Source organism: Chenopodium album, chromosome 3 (genome assembly GCF_948465745.1).
Source record: "Chenopodium album chromosome 3, dcCheAlbu1.1, whole genome shotgun sequence".
In the NCBI taxonomy this organism is placed as follows: domain Eukaryota; kingdom Viridiplantae; phylum Streptophyta; class Magnoliopsida; order Caryophyllales; family Amaranthaceae; genus Chenopodium; species Chenopodium album.
In genome coordinates this window covers 44,117,922-44,125,396 of record NC_137836.1, presented here as the reverse complement: position 1 = coordinate 44,125,396, position 7,475 = coordinate 44,117,922, and the positions used below count along the sequence as shown (strand labels likewise).

Here is a 7,475-nt window from a genome sequence, read left to right as displayed (position 1 = left end):
ACCCACCACCAATGGGGAGAAGCGGACCCACAAGTAGGCCAAATCTTCCATTTCAAACCCAAAAGTAACATAATTTACAGTTAATCTGTCAAAATATGAACCCAATTTCAACCAATTTGATCTATGGAAGATTATGATGGCATATAAACCATGAAAACAAAGCTTTTAATTTACTTTTCAAGTTGTCCTCAACAAGAAGCAAAAAGATTGGTATGATATCTTCTGCAAAATAAACTTTCCTGCCTTGCGAAGCAAAACATGCTCACTATTTCAACAACATTATTTCTGACTTTCTGTCATACCTAAATGTTTGAGGTTGTCAATCCAACTTAAATTTAATTTTAATCTTTATATTTATACCTAACAAAAGATTCAATATAGTATATAACATAACCTCTGTCAAGGGATTGTATATCACAACTTCATCCAAAAGAAAAATAAACACAAAAGAACGAAAATGAAGCTCTTTGTTGTAGCATTGTTCCTCCAAGGCCTTGTTCAGATTATGGGTCAAGCACAGGCACCGGCTCCTGGACCTGCAGGACCTACAAATGTAACGGCGATTCTTTCAAAAGCTGGTCAGTTCACGATGTTTATTAAGCTACTAGAGAGCACTCAAGAAGCAGACCAAATCAACAATCAACTCAACAACTCTAATTCTGGCCTCACAATTTTTGCCCCACCTGACAACGCCTTTTCTAGCCTTAAATCAGGGCTGCTGAACTCCCTGTCAGACCAACAGAAGGTGCAGCTAGTGCAGTTTCATATACTTTCTGACTATGTAGCTCAATCTGAGTTTCAGACAGCGAGCAACCCGTTAAGGACACAGGCTGGGAATAGCAATGATGGCGAGTATCCACTAAATGTCACCACCTCTGGAAACCAAGTGAATATAACTACAGGTGTCGTCAATACAACAGTGTCGAATTCCATTTACAGTGATGGGCAATTGGCTGTTTATCAGGTGGATCAAGTGCTTCTTCCTTTGGCATTCTTCAGAACACCAGCACCTGCTCCAGCTCCTGAAGCCGGTAAACCGAAGAAGGGTGCCAAGGCAGCTGATACTTCAGATGACAACACTGATGACAGTACTGATGCTTCGGGTTCCAGTGAACTGGTGAAGTTTAGGTTGAGTAAGGTGGTCTTTGCCATCTCTTTGGTTGCTGCTTCAATCTATACAGTTCTATGATTTTGTTAACTACTTTAATTTCTTCGTTGCTTATTCTTTTGAGGATTATTGTATCAAGTTAAAGTTTTGTTTGATGGTATGCTGAGATAATATTGTGTGCTGCCTTTGTGGCTTCTTGAATTCAATGAAAATTCTCATTATTCTTGGTAACCTTGGATAGTATGAAAATTGAAATATTACCTCCGTTTCCATTGATCTTAACATTTACTACTTGTAAAATAACACAAAAAAAATAAAAAAATGACGAGTGGGTTATGTTATTCTAATTAAGCAATAAAACAGATATTATTTATCTCTTGATGCATGAACCAAACTGACAGTAGCCATGTCGTGGAGAACCACTGACCTAAAAGACGATTCCGCGCTACCTCCCGGTGCAGTAGACTAGAAGCGGTTGCCTTCCGAGATAAGCTTGGCGCTAGAGTTTATGTGCACTCACAAACCCGATTGGAATTCAGAACACTGCCCAAAATACAGAAGAATAGAAATCGTGTTTAGATGTATTTTATAGAACGAAGAGGATTAGAATTGTTGTGTAATTTGGCTGAAGAAAAACCGAGTATATATATAGCCAGCAAATGGAAAACGGCTAGCATATAATGAGGGAAGAACCTAGAAAAAAACTGTCCGGATGAACTCGGCCAGTCAAGAAATAGCCAGCTATAATCAAGGGATTAATGGTTGATTAAATTCCATAACAGTCAGAAAATCCCAACAGTCAAAAAGAATATTCTGTCAACAAATTAAATAAAGGAAATAAAATTTCTCCAAAAAAGTAAGAGGGATCCACACCCGCGCATCACATTCCCTAAGACCCCAAGTGCAACCCAACCCATCTCGGCTCAGCGTGCGCGCGCGCGGCGTGTGTGTGGTATAACTAACACCCACCTCCCACTCACTAAACTAAGTAGTGCTAAAGCACTACAATATACAAACAAGGCAAAACACTCTTCCCCAACCAATGTGAGACTTTTTCCTTTCATTTGTTTTTTCTTACTCTCTTTGTTTTTTCCAACTCTCTTGTTTTATATCCAGAACTTCCAACAATCCCCCACAGGTTCGAAGATATGAAAAAGAAAGGAAGGAAAAATGAATTCTGGGAAAAAAAAAAAAACAATTGCATAAGTGTCAATGTCTCGCGACTTCAATTAACACATAGTGGACATCAAGCTATGATCCCTCATCTATTGTTTTGGGTAATTTTACCCATGCCACGTGGGCCAATTATGTCCTGACACGTGTCATATTATGGTTGGTCCGAATTGGACCAATCTCCATTTGACAGGTGTCCTTCCAAGAATTTTGGAGAAAAGCGGCTCTCAAGGGCCCAAATCCCGAGAAAGCCGTAATTCGGCGCAGCCCAGTAGAATTAGGTTAGAGTGACCTAATCAGGGGCTCGTTTTCCAATGACCCTATAAATAGGGAGATTCCCCCCATTTTTGGGACATCTACAATTTATTACAGCATACCCTACACTCTCTTACATAAAAAAAGCACATGATCTCAAAAATCCGAGAAGATCTCATCTCTTTTTTTCGTATTTTCTCCGGTTCATACTCAAGTACTAACTTGATTGTCGGAGGCGGAGCTCCAGCAACCCGAGTCTCCGTTGTTTTGCAGGTACATGCCGCGCGCAACCAGTCTCTGAGGTGTAACTCTCTCGAGGGACAAAAACACCCAAAACATTTGGCGTTGTCTGAATAATATAGTTCAAGAGTCTGTACCACCTCCTAACCCTAAGGCTAATTAGCCAGAGGTCTTTACCGACCGTGAGGATGATGATCCTCAGGTCGAAACATACATATCCAAAGATGGCTCACTCATCACAAAATACATCCGTCCCAGAGACACTCTGGAACGGGGTGAAAGCCAAGCGGGTACAAGCAGGCCCCCTGGTCAGCCGGAAGGGGAAACCCAAATGACAAACGGATCCGCCCCAGTCACCTGGGACAAACTCATGCAATTCATGACTAGTTTCAAGGGTGAAATCAAGGATATGATCACTAAGATCAAGGCTGGCCCAAGCAAGGGTCAGTCGGCAAGGAAAACTCCTCAGGAGAGGAGGAAGCAAGTCAGGGACAGGCAGCCCACTCCGCATCCAAAGGACAAGGCAGCCGCAACCCTTGGTTGGGCCAAGATCCTTCTGCCCCAGAAAGGTCCAAGAAATCCTCGCCGGGAGGAACAACCGGTGGGTAACAAAAAACTACTTCTGACACTTGGGAAATCATCACTCGCAGGAGAAGTCAGCAGCTGTCTGAGTCAGCCTCTACTTTGAGCTTTCCAGATAGCTTCAAAAACACATCTGCAGGGAATATTCAATCCTTGCATGAGAGCCATACATGCGGTAATACAGTCCATTCTTGCCCTCAGATGATTGGGAATGCATTGTACGTAACCCCCCATGGTCTACAGTCCGTATTCTCCTCACTTGATGCAGCCGACCCTCTTTAGGGGTAAGGCGGCATATAACGTCCAACCTTTGGACTGGAAGCTCCGTCTGCTCAAACTTGGTGAACAAACTTCTGCGTTCACTAAGGAGATAACCGACGCTGCACAACCGGCCAAGGTTAAGAATGTGTTGGTGGGTGCCTATGACGGTACCACCAACCCGGAGGACCACGTCATGGCCTACTCTAACCTCATGCACATGTAGGGGTTGGAGGATGCTCTGTGGTGCCGGTGCTTTCCGACTACATTGAAGGGCATTGCCCAACAATGTTTTGGCAACCTGCTAGCCGGATGCATTGACAGCTTAAGGAAGCTTGCCTTCCTGTTTGCCTCTAACTTCTCAATGAACATCCTTGCCAAGAAAACAAGTCTTGAGTTGAGCACCATCCGGTTGGCAGAGAGAGAAGGACTTCGATCCTATGTTAGGCGGTTCAACCTGGTAAGAATTCAAATCCAGGGGCTGTCTGACGAGAAAGCATATACAAACTTCTTCAAGGGTCAGAAGGACGGGTCGACCTTTAAGTTCAACCTTGTTCGAAAGAGGGTATTTTCCCTTCAAGAGGTGCTGATAGAGGCGGGAAGCTTTATTCAGGCTACCGACATCTGCTCGTCCAGCCATCAGTCGGACTCCAAGAAGTCCGACAAGCAAAAGGAGAGTCGGTCTACTCAGTCGGCTCAGAAAGCTGAAGAGAGCTAAAAGAGAAAAGAAGTTTGGGCGTTTGAGGAACCTGATCACCCGTCCAAAAAGAAAAAGAAAGAATTTAAACCGTTTTTCTCACGGTATTAATTCAATAAAGACTGTTACACCATCTTTACTAAGGTGAAGGACCGGATGACTATTGAGAAGCCGAATCCTATAAAGAGTTTCGTTCAGTCGCAGAACAAGAATAAATTCTACCACTTCCATCAGAAAGTGGGCCATGACACCAACAATTGTTATAGCCTTAAGCGGACATTAAACCTTCTGGCTGACAAGGGCTTGCTGAAGTCCTATGTCTTGAAGTCCAAAGCGACTTTTAAGACAAATCCGGGGCAGTCATCAAATACTGTCTAGCCTTCTAATAGCTCGGATACCGACAAGGATCAGGTCTACACTATAGCAGTCGAATTCGCAAGCGGTGGCCCGACCATTTGGGGCACCAAGGATCATCTGAAGAGGATGATATGTTCAGTTGATGATGGACAGGCGTCTTCAAGTGGAACATTCCTAGACGTCCTCATCACTGAGAAGGATCAGGGCAAAGTTTTCCGGTCGCATGATGACCTAGTCGTCATTGAATGCAAGGTTGCCAACCAACTGGTTGGCCGAATCCTAATAGACGCGGGTAGCTCCTCTGATCTCATCAGCTATAAGTGTATGTTCCGGCTTAATTACAAGCGGGACATCCTATGCGACGTCTCTTATCCATTAGTTGGCTTAGTTGGAGGGGTCGTGCACCCAGTCGGACAAGTTGATTTACCCATCCGGCTGGGGGAGAAGGGAAAAGGGCGACACATGGTCGTCCTGTTCGTGGTGGTTAAAGAGCTGACCGCCTACAACATCTTTCTTGGCCGACCCACTTTAAACAAATGCAAGGCCGTCATCATCCCAACTCCCATGCTTCTGAAGTATGAAAAGGATGATGGCTCTGTTGGCTCCCTCAACGAGGATTAGAAGACGACAAGGGAGTGTTATCTCTCAAACGTCAAGCCGACTGTTGCTGCCGCCGGTCAACCAAAGGAGCTAATAGACCTTGACGATGTCAAGGATCCTGATTCACCCCCTTCAACAGCCACAAAGAAAAGAAAAATTGAACAGCTGGTGGAGGTGAAGAAGGAGAAGAAATAGCAATCACTGACCGGGGAACGGTCAGATGATCTCCGTCCCCAGCCGACTGGTGAGCACATTAATATTCCTCTAGACAAAAGTCGTCCAGAGAAAACAGTTAAGGTGGGGACGGCTGCCTTTGAAAGGCTTGGTGCAGACTTGTACCTTCTGCTGAAGCAATTCAAAGACATTTTTGCCTTTGAAGTGGAACAGATGCCAGGCATCAGCCCGGATGTCGCTGTCCATAAACTCGCCGTGGATTGAAAAACGAAGCCCATCCGGCAAAAGAAAAGAAACCACGGCGAGGAAAGAAGTCAGGCGACAGCTGCCGAGGACAAAAGCTATTGGACGCCGAGTTCATTTGGCCATGTAACTTCCTTGATTGGGTTGCGAGTGTGGTGCTTGTAAAGAAACTGAATGGTATTTGGCGCATGTGTGTTGACTACACTGACTTGAACAAGGCATGTCCACAAGATAGTTATACGCCTCCAAAGAACAACAGCCTTGTCGATTCTACAACTGGGCATGCCTTAATGATTTTTATGGATTCCTACTCCGACTTCCATCAGATACCCAAGTGGAAAAAAGATCAAGAGTAGACGACCTTTGTCACAGATCACGGTGACGTTGTTTTTCTTGAAAAACGCGCAGGATACTTTCTAACTGATAATTAATATAGTCTTCATTAATCAGATAGGGAGGAATGTAGAGGCGTATATTGATGACATGATAGTCAAATCCAAGCTACAGACGAATTACCTTGTTGATATCTGAGAATTCTTCACCACAAACATGCGGCATAAGTTCATGTTAAATCCCAAAAAATGTTTTTTTGGTGTTGAGTATGGGAAGTTTCTCCGATTCCTGATTGATCAAAGAGGGATAGAGGCTAACCCCGAGAAGATATAGGAGGTGATTGATATGAATTCAACCCGTTCTGTCAAGGAAACTGAGAGGCTTACCGGTTGTCTGGCTGCGCTTGGGAGATTCCTCAGCCGGTCAGGTGACAAATGTCTTTACTTCTTTCAAGCAATCAAGAAGAAGACTAGATTTGAGTGGGGAGATGATGCTGAGGCGGCCTTTCAGAAATTGAAAGAACATTTACCCTCCTTGCCAAGGCTTGTTATCCCTCTGCCAAAGGAGACGCTCTACATGTACCTAGCCGTCTCAGATCATGCCCTTAGTGCTGTTCTCCTTGCTGAGTGAGACGACAATAAGCTCCCGGTCTATTTCATTAGAAATGTGCTCAGAAATGCTGAATTCCAGTACCCTATGGTTTACAAATTTGGCCTTGCTCTTTACATGGATGTTAAGAAGTTGAAACCATACTTCTTGGCACTTCTGGTGGTGATCTACATAGATCAACCCCTTAAACGGCCCATTTCAACCATGGACTCATCCGTTAGAATGCTCAAGTGGGCTATTGAAATGAAAAGTCTTGAAATCACCTATGAACCGAGAAAGGCAGTGAAGGGTCAGGCGTTTGCCGACTTCATTGTCGAAATGACAAGGCCGGTTGCTTAGTACAACCTTGATCAGGTTCGGAAGGTGCATGTAGACGGGAGCTCTATTATGAACGGTTGTGGTGCAGGCATAATTTATCAATCTCCGGAAGGAGATAAAATATGAGTATGCACTACAATTTAAGTTCCAGGCCTCAAACAATGAGGCAGAATATGAAGCCTTGCGGTATCTGCATGTGTAAGGTGGCAGGGGCAACAAAAATTGACGCCTTCTCTAACTCTCAGTTGGTCGTTAGCCAATACCATGGCGAGTATGAAGCCACCCATCCGGCTATGATCAAATAATTGCAGGCGGTCAAGGCTGAAGCTAGGACACTTGAAAAATTTCATCTAAGCCAAGTGCCTAGGTCGGAAAACAATCAGGCGGATGCTCTGTGAAAATTGGAATCCTTTGCCTCCTATGATACGCCTCAGTCAGTATTTTGGGAAGTAATGGAAAAACGAAGTATATCTAATGACAAGCCCATTGGAGTTCTGGACCTAAGTTCTAATTGGATGGATGGAATCC

At 44.2% G+C, this 7,475-nt stretch overlaps 1 pseudogene; it reads left to right on the top strand.

The window, feature by feature from the left end:
- Positions 1 to 305: 305 nt before the first annotated feature.
- LOC145613643 (fasciclin-like arabinogalactan protein 11 pseudogene) lies at positions 306 to 1,339 on the top strand (annotated as a pseudogene).
- Positions 1,340 to 7,475: the final 6,136 nt, after the last annotated feature.